Raw genomic sequence first — 18,627 nt, forward strand, 5'->3', positions numbered from 1 at the left:
GATAGGCAGAACTAACATCATCAAAATGGCGATATTACCAAAAGTTCTCTATAATTTCAATGCAATGCCAATCAAAATCCCAACAGCATTTCTTGTAGAAATAGATAAAAGAATCATGAAATTCATATGGAATAATAAAAGACCCAGAATAGCAAAAACAATACTAAGCAGGAAGTGTGAATCAGGCGGTATAGCGATACCAGACTTCAAACTATACTACAGAGCAATAGTAACAAAAACAGCATGGTACTGGTACCAAAACAGGCGGGTGGACCAATGGTACAGAATAGAGGACACAGTAACCAATCCACAAAACTACAACTAGCTTATATTTGATAAAGGGGCTAAAAGCATGCAATGGAGGAAGGATAGCATCTTCAACAAATGGTGCTGGGAAAACTGGAAATCCATCTGCATCAAAATGAATCTGAATCCCTATCTCTCGCCATGCACAAAAGTTAACTCAAAATGGATCAAGGAGCTTGATATTAAATCAGAGACACGGCATCTGATAGAAGAAAAATTTGGCTATGATCTACATACTGTGGGATCAGGCTCCAAATTCCTCAATAGGACACCCATAGCGCAAGAGTTAACAACTAGAATCAACAAATGGGACTTACTCAAACTAAAAAGTTTTTTCTCAGCAAAAGAAACAATAAGAGAGATAAACAGGGAGCCTACATCCTGGGAACAAATCTTTACTCCACACACTTCAGATAGAGCCCTAATAACCAGAATATATAAAGAACTCAAAAAATTAGACAATAAGATAACAAATAACCCAATCAATAAATGGGCCAAGGACCTGAACAGACACTTCTCAGATGAGGACATACAATCAATCAATAAGTACATGAAAAAATGCTCACCATCGCTAGCAATCAGAGAAATGCAAATCAAAACCACCCTAAGATACCATCTCACTCCAGTAAGATTGGCAGCCATTAGGAAGTCAAACAACAATAAGTGCTGGAGAGGATGCGGGGAAAAGGGCACTCTTGTTCATTGCTGGTGGGACTGCAAATTGGTGCAGCCAATTTGGAAAGCAGTATGGAGATTTCTTGGAAAGCTGGGAATGGAACCACCATTTGACCCAGCTATTCCCCTTCTCGGTCTATTCCCCAAAGACCTAATAAGAGCATGCTACAGGGACACTGCTACATCGATGTTCATAGCAGCACAATTCACGATAGCAAGATTGTGGAATCAGCCTAGATGCCCTTCAATAGATGAATGGATAAAAAAAAATGTGGCATTTATACACAATGGAGTATTACTCTGCATTAAAAAATGACAAAATCATAGAATTTGGAGGGAAATGGATGGCATTAGAGCAGATTATGCTAAGTGAAGCTAGTCAATCTTTAAAAAACAAATACCAAATGACTCCTTTGATATAAGGGGAGGAAACAAGGACAGGGTAGGGACCAAGAGCTTGTGACGAAGATTTACATTAACAGGGTTGAGAGGTGGGAGGGAAAGGAAGTGAGAAGGGAAATCGCATGGTAATGGAAGGCGATCCTCAGGGTTATACAAAATGACATATAAGGAGGGGTAAGACAAGATAATACAAATGGAAGAAATGATTTACAGTAGAAGGGGTAGAGAGAGAAAAGGGGAGAGGAGGGGAGGGGAGGGGAGGGGGGATAGTAGAGAATAGGACAGACAGCAGAATACATCAGACACTAGAAAGGCAATATGTCAATCAATGGAAGGGTAACTGATGTGATACAGCAATCTGTATACGGGGTAAAATTGGGAGTTCATAACCCACTTGAATCAAACTGTGAAATATGATGTATTAAGAACTATGTAATGTTTTGAATGACCAACAATAAAAAAAAATAAAGTACAAAAGCATATTCACCAAGGTAGACCATATTTTGGGTCATAAAATTAAACCTACCAACTTTTAAAGAATGGAAATCATGTGAAGTATATTCTCCAACCACAATTAGGTCAGCTGAAAAACCAAGACAGAAAAATAAAAATAAATAAATAAAAATACACTTTGAAACCCATGAGTAAAAGAGAAATATATAAATGAAATTAGAGTTATTAAATTAAATGAAAATGAAGAGCATATCCAAATTTGTAGGATAAATCTAAAGCAGTGCAAAAAGAAAATTCATAGCACAAAATACTTATATTAGAAAAGAAGAAAAATCTCACATCAATGATCCAAATCTCCAATTTAAGAAACTAGAAAAAGTAGAGCAAAGGAATTCAAATCTGAACATGGGGTGGGGGACGGAAAAGAAAAAAAAAATCAAAGGAATTGAAAACAATACTAAAGGACAGTTTTAGTCAGATTTTTCTCTGCTATGACTAAAGGATCTGACCAGGACAATTTTAAAGGAAAAAAAAAGTTTGTTTGAGGGCTCACGGTTTCAGAGGTCCATTGAAGGCGTCTCCATTCCTTGGGGCTTGAGATGAGGTAGAACATCATGGCAGAAGAGTGCGGCAGAGGGAAACAGCTCACATCGTAATTAGAAAGCCAAGAGAGAGAGACTCCACTCGCCAGATACAAAAATATATACCTCATAGCCACACCTCTAATGCACCACTTCCTTCAGCCACACTCCACCTGCCACCAATTATCACTCAATTAATCCCATCAGGGATCAATTCACTAATTAGGTTAAGACAATAACACAATCATTTCTCCTCCAAACCTTCTTATATTGTCTCACATGTGAGCTTTTGGGGGACACCTCACATTCAAACCATAACAAAGATATAATAGGTGAAACCAAGAGCACTCAGTAAGATCCAAGAGGCAGCAGCTTTCCCTGGGCCCTCCTTGTATGGTTTTTTAGCAATGTTTCTCCAGAAGATACCTCATCATAAACAGGTTTCCTTGGAATCCTAAATTCAGTATTCCAGCATTAAGTTTTGCAACATCAAAGAAGGGATGAAAAGGGCTGTAGCTGGGGCTCAGTGGTAAAGCGCTTGCCTCACATGTGTGAGGCACTGGGTTTAATCCTCAGCACCACATAAAAATAAAGAAAGATGCTATGTGTTCATCTACAACTAAAATAAATATTAAAAGATGAAGAGATTCCAGATCCCACAGAAATGACTGGAAAAAATAGCTTCAATAGAATGTGGAATTTACAGCTTACACATGGAAACTTGCATACTAATCTTGATTCTAAAAGATGGAGGCTCCAAGCACTTGCTTCCAAACTTGCAAAGTAACTATATTTCTTCTTTTTTAAAGGCCTAATTATTACATTTTATATACTACCCAAAGTAACATATAGACAACATATATATGTCCCCAGTTCAAAATAGATGATACCCATCCACCAGTTAACATTTATTCTTGTCTGGAACTCTTAAGCACAATTATGAGCATCAAGTATACAGATGATATCAAAACCTAAAACTGGTCTAGATTATGGAAATAAGTCCTCATTCTGTAATGAACCCCTCAGTTACAGTGGGAGGAAAGAAGGAATATGATTCAATAAAAGAGAGCAGATGCTAAGGGACAAAATAGCCACATACACAAAGGAGATCTCCTCATGGGATCCAGCAGATGGCAAAAGCATAAGAAGATGTAACCCTTATGTTGGGCCAGAAGGGAAAACTAGTATCTAGATAAATGAAAGAGATCACAAGGCAATTCAGGTGATGGGAATTGCGTGGTCAAAAGAAGTGACTGCGTGGGGCTGGGGATGTCACTCAGTGGCAGAGCACTTGTCTAGTATGTGCCAAGCTCTAGGTTCCAGTCTCAGCACACATACACACAAAGCAGGTGATGCCAAAAACAAAGAGGCAAGAACAGGTAGAGTATCTTCATACTGAAATTAGACCAACTGGACTGGGAAAAGGGTTTCAGTAACAAAGTGTAAAAGATTAAAAAGCCAGAGAACAAAGGATCTCAAAATGCTGAATTGATCAGAAAATCCTCAGTTTGTTAGAAACAAACAAAAAAAAAATTCCTAAGAGGAAAAGCATTTTATCACTGATGTTTTTTACAATTGTTAGTGAATGGTTATTGGAAAAAAGCAGATTAATTTCAGTTGGCATCTTTAGCATTTTTAAACTCTCTTCAGACGATGCACCTCCTTTGTGCCTACAGGCAGGGGCTGACTGCTCCCTCCCCTTGGTACCTTACTGGTTTAATAAAAGTTACAGCAACTTTCTTGTGAAATATGATGCTTATATCTGACACGAAGCTCTTTCTCAATCTTTCTCTAAGTGCTTGCTAACTAAATCTTTTACATATATTATCTCCCTTAATCCCAAAACAATCCTATAAATATTATTATCCTCACTTTATGAGAATATGGTTTAGAGAAATTAATTGGCTTACTCAAGTTCACACTGCCAGTGACTAGTGAAACAAAGTCAAATTCATGTATTTCTGTATGTCCTTAATATACAAACTGTATGTAATTAACCATTTTCCTGTTTTCATTGTAATCAGTAGTTCATCATAAACAATTACTAGTTTTGCAGCTATTTGCAACATATTAATATCATGTTTTTAAACCACTACTGCTCTAGAGTTTTTCTCACACATTCTATGCTGCCACCATCTGGTCTCTTGTAAAACTTTTCAAGCTTTTCTTCTGCAGTTATTCTCAGTCTAATCCAAGTTTCACATTCCCCTGAAAAGGGGCTGAAATTTGTGTGGACTACACTTATATTACTTAAAAATCCCTAATCTTATCAGCATGCTCCCCTCTACTCATCTACAATGTGTAAGGGTCATAGGAAGATTAAAATGGAAATTAACTGACTAATGAAATTTTATTGGCAAAAGAGAAATTCATAGCAAATTAGCTATTATGCAAAAATGCCACAGAGGGGATGTGTCAATTCTGGATTCAGAGAGCAAAGTGGGTTGCATGATTTTTTCCCTTGGTTGACTATGGGAGCCTTGAGTTTATAAATAAGGGAAGGTAGGAAAGTAGGAATAAATCTTCAAGGCTGTACAAAAGTGTTTCAAGAGCAAGGAAGAACCAGAATAGAGTTATTGCTTAATCATTGACTTCTAAAAGGCTGGTGGCTATAATTGGTGAAAAATAAAACGTGTTCACATTTATAAGAATGAGAACAATAAAACCTTTGCCAAGAGCTTACCATCATCTGGTTTCTTCTGCCAATATCTACCTACCAAGCCACTGATTGTATTAAGTAGATTCTCCCTTGCATGGGATGGAAGAAAGAAACAAAAGCATGTTTTATTCCTTGAACAAAATGTAACCACATGTTTCTGTGGACAGAGCAGAAGTCTGAGACTGGTAGTTCTGATGTGGCATCACAGTCTTCCATCTGTCCATGAGCCATTAAACTGGTAAATCTCTAAGTGCCCTTGAAGTTCTCACAGCTTAATTCCTCTGTTTGAGAGCAGAGCCTTAATACATACTGAGGTTGTTGGAATAGTAAAGATGGAAAGTGCCTGCCACTTTCCAGGCACTATGTAAGTTACTTCAAATCCACCATTTTGTTTCATTAATTCTCACAATGACCCTATGAAGTAGAGATCATTATTTCTTACTTAACCCTGTGTGTCAGACACTATTCCAATTCTCTAATGAATTAATCCTCACAAAACCCTGTGAGGGTAGGACTCACTGACCTGAATTACGGGTAAGGAATCTGAAGCCCTGAAAAGTTGAAAAATTTGCCTCTTTAATACACCCATGCTACACACACACACACACACACACACACACACACACACACACATATACAAGTACACACGTATGCACATGTGTGTGACTAAGTTCTTACACAAACATATGGAGCTTCAGAGAAGGTAAATTCTGAGTTCAGATGACTTAGGACATGTCAAACACTCAGCATCCATTGGAACACTCCTCAATCTATCTGACAAGAAATAAGAAGAAATAAACCAGGTGACAGAGCAGGTGACCACAGTGCAGTTTACATCTGCTAGTGCCTGGGATTCATGAAACCTCTTAGAAGACAGAGATTGGTCTTGGTTTCCAAAGCTACAGCTGTAACTCTATTAGTTTGAAAACACTACCATGATAAAGTATCACAGACTGGGTGGCTTAAACAACAGATGAGAGCTAGTGCTTAATCATTGACTTCTAAAAGGCTGGTGGCTCATAATCTTGGAGACTAAAAGTCTGAGATCATAGTATTGGCAAGGTTGATTTCTTCTGAGGACTCTCTAACTGTCCAGAGATAGGGCCTTCTCTGTGTTTTCAAATGGTCTTTCTTCTGTAGTGATTTGTTCCATAAGAATTGCTTCTTACGAAGACAGGAGTCAAATTGGATTAGGACCCAACCCAATTTTTAACTTAATAATTTTCTTAAAGACCCTGCCTCCAAATACAGTCACATTTGGAAATACTGACGGTTAAGTCATCAACAAGTGAATTTGGGGAGGGGTTCATAATCAACCAATATCAAGTCCTAAATAAAGAACAACACCCTGACAGTTTAGAAATTATTTACAATCAGAAGTAGAAGCTTAATTCTTATTGATATCAATGTCAAACTGTCTAGGTCAAATGACTATTTATATCAATAATGTTTTACACTGCTCTTTTTATCTTTTATCTCTATAATAGAGTAAGAGAGAAATAATTTTAATCTGAGGACAAACTTAGATTAAGAAATTCTTAGATACTAATTTCTAGAAATTATTTTTACTCTGCTGCTACACCAAAAAGAAATGAAAATATCTGATATTTTCAGAAGTATAGTTTTGTTTCCTTCTGTGAAAATTTTCATCATAACGTATTGTCTGAGGTTTAAATTTTCCAATTAAAAAACATACCTGGACCCTGTGACTTATAATTTTAATATATCTGATAGTTGGGACTCTAGAAAGTTTTGTTCAATGCAAGTTGATTCTAATTACTTCATTTCATTTTGTAATCATGTGTTTGATTGCTCCACAGAAAGAACAAGATTTCTCAGGCAAGTAATAATATTATGATGTCTAATATCCTAGCAACAGCCTGAGAAGATCCATGTTTCAACATATTCAAACACTTGGAATAAATTCCTGGTTTCAAAGTAAATAAGAATTACTCCATCATTTTTTAATTAATTAAATATCCATGCATATAACCAACTTTATACATTTAATACAAATAAAATTCCAGAGAGAAATGCTAGAAGGTAGCAATTATCAGTCTACTAAGATTTTAAGTTTTCATGACTAATACTCAAAAAAATTATAATAATAAATCCTCAAAACATAAAGTTTACCCTAAGAATTAAAGTGAGATAACAGAAATACTTTATTATTCTACATTTAATACAGGCTGCACTATGCATTTTAGGGTTTGTTTTCAGTTTTTTCTACAGCACCCAAAAAACTAATAAGCACCCAAGGAAACATAGGGCAATTTGCTAACTTCTACAGATTTTTCCAAGATCTCACAGCAAAGTAGGCTTATACATAAGCACAGCTAATGAGTATAGATCTTAGTTGTCTACAAAATGATGTCTAGAAGAAAATAAGTTAAAGCCAAAAATAAGTCTACTTATCTTTAGTCTGGCTTTTGATCCCAACCATTACCCTGAGTCATCAGACCTGTTTTACTTTTCAGATCTAATGGGTTCATCTTAGTCTTCATCTGCCTCAGACTCTGACATGTTAGATATTACACCTTTTAAACCCCTCTTTTCCATGGCTACCTCTCCTTGTTCTTTGCCCCTTTCTCTCCTTCTCACTTTACACCCATTCTCCACTGAGGGATCAGAAAATGCTGGAGGATGATGTATTACCTTCATGTAAACAGTAGAGAGTATGGTATTAAGAGTCAAGCTCTCCAGGGTGACACACCTGGACTTGATTCCCAACTATACAACTGCTGTGACCTGAATGTGTTCCCCCCAAACTCACATGTTAAAACCTAACTCCCATGGTGATAATATCCTGAGGCAGGGTCTTTGAGAGATGATTAGGTCTTGAGGGTTCTACCTTAAGGAATGGGATTAGTCCCCTCTTGAAGGAGACTTGAGGGAGTTTCCTAGCTTCTTCTGCCAGCAAAGAACACATCAGCAAAGAAGCATTTATGAAACAGAGACCTTATCAGGGACTATGTCTGCTGGCTTGATCTTGGACTGCCCAGCCTCTAGAACTGTGCACAATAGAATTCTGTTATTTATAAATTATCCAGTTTATAAATTACCCTATGTTACATCAGCCAGAAAGGAAGGAGATATCCATTTATTACAAGCATACCACCTTATTTCTTTGAGCTTCTGTTTCTCTCATCTGTCAATTTTGATCACAATAATATCACTATTTGTCAGGCTTCTTTGAGAAAGTTTAATTAAATTGTGTTTGGAAGATATTTATCAAGTTCATGGCACAATGTTTTTAGTAATGGTTACTCCTGTTATTTCTAATTTCAGTGGCCTTTAGTAGATAAAATTAGAAATAGATCAGCACTGAGATCTAATTCAACCAAAGAGTAACCAGAGACAACTGAGTTTTGACTTCCTTGAACATAATTACAAAACTTGGCACTAAAAAAGACCTCTGAGTTATGGAGTAAACAAACTATACCCTGCAGGATAAATACAGCCCTGTCTTTGTGAAGAAAGTGATTGGACCAGGGCCACACCCATTGAGTTATTTATTTATTGTCTATGGCTAATTTTGTCTTTCAACAGTAGCATTGAATAATTGTGAAAGAGACCATATGGCCTGCAATGCTGAAATACTTTTCAGACAAAGTTTGCTGGGCCCTATTCTAATCTAACCACTCTATTTTCTGATGAGAAAATTAAATACAATCATTTAATTCAGAACTTTGCTAAGAAAATGTCCTAATATATCATATTTTTTAGTTTACAGGAAATTTGTCTGTATGCAGACTATTCACTGATATAAATAAAACCTGCTTCATTAACTTGTTCTTTCTCTGGCACAATTATGGTTCCTGAGTGCCCCACAGAATAAGGAGTTTTATTCTGACATAATACATCTAGCATTTGCACTATTAAAAAGGAAAGTAATTGCCATTAGGACCAGAAAAACCTGAGGTTAAAAAAGAAGCAATATAATCTCATGCCAAAAGCTGAGTTTTTAGGTAATGTAAAGAAAGGTGGCAGTTTCCAATTTTAGCACAAGGTAGAAGTATCAAATGGCAGGGGAAACTGCTGTCCTTCAGAAACTGATTTTTTCTATTCTCATGAGATGACTTGCTTAGATATTTCTGGGAAGGAGCAATAGGTCTTTAGAGAAGTTAGAATGTTGTTGTTTCCTGGTAACTACTTGCAAAGGTTGATAGGAGTCAATGAGACTAATCAAAAAGCAGGAATAGGGTGAGGCCATGGCATTTCAATCAGTGGCTCTAGAGGGTTATCGGTGACTTTTCCAGAAAGAGAAACATTTCATGGTTGAAGCTTTGATTTTCTTTGATTAGTTTCACATTCCTAACACAGTTATAAAAATCAAAAATAGAAGTTACTCCTGGGGCTCCCAACAGTAAAGCTTAGCTTCTACCTAAATCTTCAGAGTTCCATGCCACATCTGTTAGGAGTAGCAGTCACCAGACAGGGAAAAGGAAAACACCATTTCCTTTTTAGGGAAGCCAGCTCTATTTTCCACTAGGCTGCAAGGAATAATATTAACCCCAAAATTGCATAAAATTTTTAGATGATACAGATAATAACCATTGGCTTTTGCCATCAGAAGAGTGGTATATGATCCTGGTGGTACTGCCCTATGGTCACCCAATTCAGAATCACCAGGTACCTGTTAGACTTCTGGGCCTTGCACCGTGCATTGTGAATCATCACTTCTGTGTGTCACACCTGAGCGTGTCATATGCATTTTCAGCAAGCTTCCCATGTGATTCTCATATATATTAGAGTTTAGGGATCATGGGTTCATGGAAGAGAGAACTAGCACTAAATCTTTTGGCCTTGTAACCCTGAGCAATTTACTTAAAAAATAAGTAATAAAACACTTTACCCTGCTAACCAACAAGATGAATTAGTTTTGAGAATTAAAAAGGTAGAGCCCAAGGTATTGTATCAGTGCAAAGTATAATTATCTACAAGATTTTTACGCTGAGCTGAAACAGCTAGCTTGTTTCAAGGCAGGGGTATGCAGAAGATGCCATGTTTGACAACATTATTTTCTAATGTACTCAAGGAAAAGCATTTTTTGTTCTATAAAATGTTAGTTTTTCATATTATGTAGTCTCTACCTTTTATCCTATAAATTTGATAGGGTAAACTAAAGCCTAATATGAATTTTTATGAGAATAAAGAAAATCTCAAATAAGCAATTTACTAAGGCTTCATGCTACTCATGCCCAATCAATGTAATTTCCACAATTAAAATGTCTTGGGGGCAAAGCTTTTGCGACTCCAGATGAGAAGCCATCTAAACATTTGAATGTTGCTAGACTGAACTAATAAATATTTTATTCTTACCAGCTGCTTTATAATCCTCCTCCTATCTAAAAGCCATGAGATTACAAAGTCCAATTTCTTCTTCTCTGAGGCTTTGTATCCCTATATAGAAAAGAGCCAAATCCCTCTGGTATTTACTGACAAAAAAAGAAGAAAGAGAAAGAGGGGAAGAAAAAAGAAAGAATGAATGAAAAAGGAATGAAGGGAGAGAGGGAGGGAGGGAGAAAGGAAGGAAAAGTAGCTGTCATTGAAGTCACTGCTATTAGATAAATCCCAAACTTGTTGATTTTCTCTTTTCTGCTGCAATATACAGTTTAAAACTGGCCCTACACTGCTGTCTACTTGAAGCCATAATAACTCCAGGGACCAAGGAACTAAGTGGCCACCACAACTAATAATGCCATGTTGCAAAGAAATACCCCCTCACATTAGTGAAACAAAATTGTGGATGAAAAGATAAACCTGAACCTGTTAATAATAATAATTACATAATGTAATTGGCCTTAAGCACTTATAAAGCATCATCTCATTTACTCCTCACAACAATTCTATATAAAATAGATATTATTATGCCCCCTTTGTAGATAAGGAAAATGAAAGCATTTAAGATAACAATGAATAGCACAATATATATATATAGTTCTGAAAATAGTCAGTTAAATAGTTAGCCCAGGCCTAACTGGTGTGTTAGTCAGCTTTCCATGACTGCAACAAAAGTCCTGAAATAATCAATTTATCAGGAGGAAAGATGTATTTTGGCACATGGTTTCATAAGTTTCCATCCATGGTCACATGTCCCATTGTTCTGGGCCTGTGGCAGCGCAGTACATCATGCTTGAAGAACATAGTAAAAAGCCTGTTCACCTATGGTAGCCAAGAAGTAAAGAGAAAGACAAGAAGGGGATAGGGTCTCAATGGCTCCTCCAATGGCACAACCCCAATGACCTAACTTCCTTCCATGAGGCACCCCACTCTCAAAGGTTCCACCACTTCCCAATGGTGCTAGGAGCTGGGATCCAAGTCTTTAACACATGGGCCTTTGGATACATTCCAGATCTAAAATAAAGCACAAGTATCTAAGTATCACAATTTCAACCATTATGAAATAGACTGGACATTTTTTATGTATCTATCTGTGGTAGCAAATTAATTTTTATTTGAATTAAATCATATTCCTCTAACAGTCATTATTATCATTTTTCTTTAAAATCTTGGCAATGTCCCAATTGAAGGACTAAGGCACATAGTAAGGTGCTCACCAAACATTTGCTGAATGAGTGAATGAATGAATACCCCAGTACTTAGAAGATTTGCTAAGTGTTTAAAATCCCAAATTCTTCTTCCTTTTAATAAGCCATAACCAGCATCATCCTCATGCCACCTGTTCAAATTAGCAGTTTATCACAGATTAACTTGTCACTATCAGTAACCAGAGAAACACAATTTATAAATTTATTTTTGCATGTGAAGTTAGGGGGCAACGCACAAGACCACCCTTGCTTCTGACACCAATTGCAAGTTCAGGATTCCCAGACCATTCTTAGGTTGGGTAATTCACTAGAAAGACTCACAGAAATCACTGGAAGCTGATATACTCACAGTCATGGTTTGGGATGCAGATTAAGTCAGGTTAAAATACACAGATTAAAATCAACCAAGGGAAGAGGCATATAGGGAAGAGCCTAGGAAAGTTCCAAACACAGAACTTCTAATTGTCCTCTCTTCTTGGACATCATTACTGTCCCAGCAATAACATATGATAGTACACATAAAATTTTGCCAACCAGGGGAAGATCACCCATACCCTGGTGTGCCCAGTCTTTACTGAGACTCTATGGTTGACTAACATAGAGTTACATAACCCACATGGCTAACTTCAGTTTCTGTCTCCTCCAGAAGTCAAGTTAAATCCATTTGACTCAAAGCTCCTAGCACAAATTACATTATTAGAATGTCTGGGTGGCCCACAGGTCCCAATCATACATAGACACTCCTATCAACCATGACATTTTGCCAGGTGCAGTGATGCAAATCTGTAACCCCAGTGACTTCAGAGGCTGAGGCAGGAGAACTTGCCATCAGGTTCAAGGCCAGCTTGGGCAATGTAGTGAGGTTCTAAGTAACTTAGTAAGACCCGATTTCAAAATTAAAAAATTTAAAAAGCGCTGGGGATGTAGCTTAGGGGGAAAATACCCCTGGGTTCAATCCTCAGTACCTAAATAAATAAATAAATATCTAAGGTTTTTGCAAGAACACTGTTTTTACTTGCACATACTTCTTTGGAATAGGGATTCAGAGGCCCAGTTATAGATATGGTGCCAAGATGCAAATTTGAACATCAGCTTTCAGGCATGCTATTATTTCAGTGTTGCTACAAGTATAAGCATAGATTAGCATCAAACTCCAGTAGAAATATGTAATTATAATTATTTTATGTGACTAAATTGGGGAATATAAGTAAGGTGATAAATTTTAAAGTATCCTTAACTTTGGTTGCCCCCAAAGATCAAACTCCTTTCAATTTCACCATCCTCCAGTCCAATCCAGACTCCTGGCTCCTCATTCTTTTGACCATTAAGAAAATAAGTGGTTTATTCATCTGAACTCTAAGTTTCACTCCACTTTGACACTTTCCAAGACAGCTGAAGTCCAATAGGTCTAAATGTTCAGTTACTAGGTGTTTGGGTTGCATGAAATGGCAACTAATACAATAAATTTGAACAAAAAATTGGACACAGACATGCACACAGAGATAATTTCATATGGAGATGAAGACAGAAATCAGGATGATGCATCAAAGCCAAGGAATGTCAAATATTAACAATAAAACCCCAGAAAGTAGAAAAGATGTAGAGAACAGATTTCTCCCTCACAGCCCTCAGAAGTAATCACCCTGCTGATACTTTGATATCAGACTCCCAGCCTCCAGAACTGTAAGATCATAGATTTTTGTTTTTTAAGACACTCCATTTGTATTATGTTATTTTGACACTCCCTGAATTCAAACCCAGGCCTGTCATGATCCAAAGCTGATGCTATGGCTATGATATTGCTCTGTCACTCCTACTAACTCTCCATCAATACTTTCTTAGTGACTCCACTACAGAACAATTCCTCCCCTGGATTGAACTGAGCTCCCTTCCTGTACATTTTTATGTTCTTCAAATTTTTTTCTACTACTATTTGCTTTATATTGCTATTTAATTTAAATTAGTACATTTTGTTTCTTTCCCTAAGTGTATTATCAACCTCCTAAAACCACAGAACTACTCAAAGAGCCTGGAGCCATGTACCTCCATTCTGGGGGTGCACACAAAAGCTGGTCTTATTTTTCAGTCATGGGCAGATGTTTTTATTGACCTTTTGTCACCTCGCACATTGTAATGTACAGTAATCTAATCTAGCCAATAAATCCTTCCCATTTGTTAAGAGTCCAAATGTAGGGGTTGAATAACCAGGTATGAGATTAGAGGACCAGGATAGGGGTAATCAGAGATGAACATACCTACTTCTGGGGCATCTTAGGTTACAATTTTAAGGTTGATAAGAACTATCAGAATTTCACAAAGACTTTCTCTTTTATAATGTACAGAACATTTGCCAAAGTGCTGATATTAGATAGTGTTCTATATATGCACAAATCATAATATTTTCTAATATGCTTGTATCTTCTGTGTATAGAAAGTTTTTAATATGTCATAACACAAGGAAAGAAGTATAAAATAAATTAACAATGCTTTACGTTTAAAGAATAACACAAAGTTTGTCTATACAAAGTGATTTGGCAAATGTTTTTTTTTTTTTTTTTTTAAATAGCAAATACAGGCAGAAAACTACCACGGCAAACAAACTTAGAAAACTGAGGGATACCTTTTAGAGCCTGAATTAAGTAGATAATTCCGTTAGAGGAAATTGTATAAATGAGTACCCACTGGTGAAATAAAATAAATCTGATCCTAAGAGATAAAGATAACTGGCACACAGGAGGCAATGACCCCACAGAGATTTCCTGCATCCACCCTAGAGCAGATTTTTCTAATACAACAGGAGTAAAGGTTACATGGGAGTGTACAGTTATTTCAGTGCTCATTTTTTCTATTTCCAAACTCTTGGCTTAGAATTTTCAAGCTCTTGTTTGGAACCACAATATGGAATGTGAGAAGAAAGAAGTTGGGGAGAACACACCTCAGTGAGGACTGTGTCTGCTCACTCACCCACAGGGGAGTTCTGGAACCTCCCCAGCCACTCATCCTGTTTGGACACTGGGAGTGTGAGGTCACCATATGATATGGGAAGACAGGAATGTGGAATTACCTTGCTGTGGTCCATTGCGATGGTGTGAGAGAGCACCAAGAGTATTCTTCCCTCGTGGATGAGTGTTTTCTTTTGTGTAGAATGAAAGGTTAGCCACTTAATTTTCTTTGAAGATCACAGAAATGAAAAAGCTCTTCAATTTAGTCAGGGCACTAAGATGTTTTATATAATAAATAATTTCCTTAAGCCTGCAAAATCTTTCTTCTGCATATAAAACCTACCTAGAATTCTTAATTGACATTTTCTGTTTCTTTTTAATACCTATAAAAACTTTTAGGAATCCTGTGTGTAAGTAAGATCCCAGCATTTCCTCGCCTCTCCATAGCTGCAGATATTTGAGCACAGTGACCTAAACTAAGCCAACTTAGTTTAGTGAACATAAGTAATTTCAGATATGGAGTCAAGTGACCCCAGTTCAAATTTCATTAGCCTGTGACCTTGACCAAACCAAGCATCTTTCCGCACCTCAGAATCTTTATTCACAAAAAGGGGAAAAGATACCTGTCTCTATTTACCTGTAGGATTGTAGTAAGCTCAAGTTAAAAAGAATGCAAAAGTTCTGTTTTAGTCATACCTCTGTAGCAGGATTTTTCATGGTATTTTAAGTTTTTGTGGCCTTTCTTCTTTATGAGCCAGCAATAACTACTCTTGAGATTTTTTCACTTGTTTTCTTCCATTCTCTTTTTAGAATATGTACACAAGTGTTTGTGAGTGTATAGATTTACCTTATTAAACTTACATATTTTATTATGATACAAGAATATGTCATGAACTCAATGTTTACCTATTTTATAAAAGTACATAATTTAAATGTGTGTTATAATAAAATTACATATTATTGTACTTGCATGTATTATATATGCATATAGATTAGTAAAAGTTTTTCTGAAACATGGTTATTAACAGCTTAACCTAAGTCCATTATACATAATATATAACAAAACATGATGTATAGGCATACATAATTTTACGATATCAAAACTAATTTCCAAACATGGTTAAAATTGGTTGCTTTAAAAAAGTATGGTAGTTAATGATTCTATAACATGAGTTAACCATAATTTATTTGATCATTCCCATATTTAGCTAATAAAAATACTTATTCCCAGCTTCTTATTTTTAATCCTCCTTTATTTTTTGTTGAAATTACCTGATTTATTTGCTATCAGAAAATATCTTTATGAAAAAAATCTCTAATTGCATAGGGAAGATGTCTAGACTGAAACTACTGGAATAAGAGGTATGGAGTTTTCTAAGCTCCTTGCTAACTAACATATTGTCAGACTGTTTCTGAACTATTGTGCTATTTAAACAATGTAAGAGAGAATTAATGTTATGATAGCCTTGTTGGAAGTATTATCTATTTCAATCATGATTGATTTTATGGGCCAAAATAGTATCTTTTTTATTTATTTCTATATGATTACATGACTACTTGTCATATTCATTGATTTTTATTTCTGCCTTTAATTAATTATTTCTTTCTATCTTTGCTTCATTTTCTTTTCTTTTGTGTGGGTACATGCTTGCACACATACATGAACCCAGGGACACTGTACCACTTAGCTGTATCTCCAGCCCTTTTTATTTTTGGCAAGTGGATTAAGCTGACCTGGAACTTTCAATGTTCCTGCCTGGACCTCCCAAATCATTGGAATTATAGCATATGCCACCACAACTGGGTATCTGCTCCATTTGCAGTATTTTCCTTATTGATTTATGTTATTTATACTAAAGGAAATTAATTTCTCTTTTATGATAACTCATAATTTTTCCAAATTTTTCATGTGAATTTTTAGATTGTTTATGAATTGTGACATTGTGTTTTGAGTTTTTGAAAATCAAATTTACTAGCCAATTTCTTTCATTGCTTTTCTTTTTTATATACTTTGTGAACTAAGTAGAGGAAATCTCTACTATGTCCATATATCAACCCATTCTTTCAATTAAAAAAATAATTCCTACATTCAAAAACTCAGCAATCTAGATTAAAGTTAAAACTGATGAGACTGATTATTGCCATTCTGTTAGAAGTCCATTTGAAATCATCAGCCAGGAGTGTATTAAGTATCTCTGGTGAAGGAGGACTTGGCACTGACCCAGACACAGCTCTATTAATAGGCAATACAGTTATCTCTTCTGTTGTGGCATTTAGCCAATGGCAAGGACCTAGAAATTCTAACACTTGGAAAGAAGATTTGCATTGGGGCATCTGCATGTCTGAGAGGGTCAGGCTCAGGGTTAGTTGACACCAGGGCAAGGATGGAAACAGGGAAGAGGACAATACCAGAATCAGTCCTGATGGTGGTTTGCAAATTTCAAGACACAGAAGCTTTTTAGAAAGGTGAGTCTAAAAGGGGTTCAATTAACCCAATTCTAAGGTTTCTCTCACTATTCTCCAACTGCACTGAACACCTTTCTGAGTAAAGGCTGCCTTATATTTAAATCCTATGCTTCTGTCTTTAGAAATATCCTTGAGCAGGCAAAATTGCCTTCTCAGCAGCATAAAATTAATCATAGCTGATAATATTAATAATTAACATCAATTAAACTCTTACTATGGTTCAGACCCTGTTCCAACACTTTCATATTCATTAAAGTTTTGAAAGCCCTTTGAACTTATAGAAACTATAATTTTCTCCATTTTATAGTCGGAGAAACTGAAGCTGAGAGAAGTTCAGTAGTTTGTCCAAGGTTGAGCCAGTGTTCAAAACCAGACAGCCTGGTTCCAGAGTTGTCACCCTTACAATTTTCTATGCTATTCTATATTTTTCTACATTTGCCAATAAAATTTTTGAGAATAAGTATTAATTTTAATTTATATATGTGGAAAGGTATACACACACATATGTAGAAGAAAGGTATGTAAATATGATTTGTTCATGTATCTGTTTATTTTTTATTCTGGTCAATGAAGAGGAAGAATTGGAAAATAATTTTAAAATTCTTGGTTATCTAGGTCTCTGACTTCCCCACTTTCTGATGCTTCTAGAAAATAAAGAATAAAACAAAGGAAAAACACAAACATGGCAATTTTGCTACAGTTTGAAATTAATTCTGCTTGGGATTGATTTAGAAGACAGAGAGATTAAATAGAAGGTTGAAAGTTAGATCAATTTTAGATACCTTCCTAATCTATTCCCACCCTCATGGGGACTTCCCTGCCTGCAAACTTCTTTTAGCAGACATTGTGCATTGGTGAGTTTCCAGTAGCAACATACTTTATATACAGAGATATGAAAAATTGCACTCTATGTGTAATAAGAATTGTAATTCATGACACTGTTGTTGTGTATTTAAAAAACAAAATAAAAAAGATATTTACTTGAAAAAAAAAAAACGAGTTATATTCAAGTGCAACTTCCAGCATAGTAGATGGACACTTGTCTCTGAAGCCTTTTCTCTTCCCACCAGGTACCCCTGCTTTCTCATGGCTGTAATTTCAGAACTATTGGTGGTCCAGTCACTGCATGGGACCCAGAGAGTAAACAAAAGAGACCACCACACTGCCATCAAACTGTTTCTCATCTCATTCTCTCTACTCACCCTCCACAGCACTGTAGACTGGTATTTTTAATGTGAATATAGTCACCTCCCTCCCCTTAGAATTCTTCCATAGATTCTCATCTCCTATGGGATAAATTCTAACCTTCGTAACTTGTAACTGTATATAAGACCCTTGAGGATTTAGCTCCACCTGCCTGTTCATCCCGGTTCTGTCCTCCCTGCCTTGAAGTTTGCACAGTCTCCGTCACCGAGTTGCATGTCTTCAAAAATGCTTTGCTCTCTTACACAAATATGCTTTGCCTGTTGTGTTTCTTCTCCTGGAATATCCCCCACCTACTGTCACTCTCATAAGCATACACTTAAGTGGTTACAACTTTGGATCTTATTTTAAATACTGCCTCCAATGTGAAGCCTCCTGATGCTTTTAAG

The sequence above is a fragment of the Urocitellus parryii genome, chromosome 11 (genome assembly GCF_045843805.1).
Source record: "Urocitellus parryii isolate mUroPar1 chromosome 11, mUroPar1.hap1, whole genome shotgun sequence".
Lineage (NCBI taxonomy): Eukaryota > Metazoa > Chordata > Mammalia > Rodentia > Sciuridae > Urocitellus > Urocitellus parryii.